Source organism: Mizuhopecten yessoensis, unplaced genomic scaffold (assembly GCF_002113885.1).
Source record: "Mizuhopecten yessoensis strain PY_sf001 unplaced genomic scaffold, ASM211388v2 scaffold7745, whole genome shotgun sequence".
Classification (NCBI taxonomy): domain Eukaryota; kingdom Metazoa; phylum Mollusca; class Bivalvia; order Pectinida; family Pectinidae; genus Mizuhopecten; species Mizuhopecten yessoensis.
The window spans coordinates 25,143-25,692 of NW_018407201.1; positions in this window are offsets into that span (position 1 = coordinate 25,143).

Genomic DNA, 550 nt, shown 5'->3' on the forward strand with positions numbered 1-550 from the left:
AATCGATTTGGGTCGCCAAAGCTATACTGGAGAACAAATTTGGCGATTTTCAGGGATCGGTACTATTACGGCAGCACAACGGTATCACATCGCGAAGAACGTTAGTACATCGTCAGAACATAGGCGAACAACTAAGCTACGACAGGCGACGGCAGATTCCGCCGTTGCGCTGCCGGAGCGAGCAACGGCCGGGACTACAACGGCAGTACATAGCAGCAGTACTCCGGTATGGGTTCGTTAATGTTGATAGAACAGCGATCGCGCCCCGTAATGGATCGGTGGCTCTCCGGTGGCCTCAATGTGTACCGTACTGGTACCGATGTGACACCGTATACCGCCGAAGTGGTACTGATGCCAAGGTATAACATCGGCGGCGCATCGGTAACACTAAGGTGACAGAAAAGTGGTATTCGGTAGAACATCGGCTCTTACATCGGTAGGACAAACGGTAGAACAACAGGAACGCTGGTGCTACATCGGTATTGCTACGGTTAATTTTTCCAACTGCTTTCTCGTCGGAGCTCTGCCGTTGATAATTTTTTACTCAGGT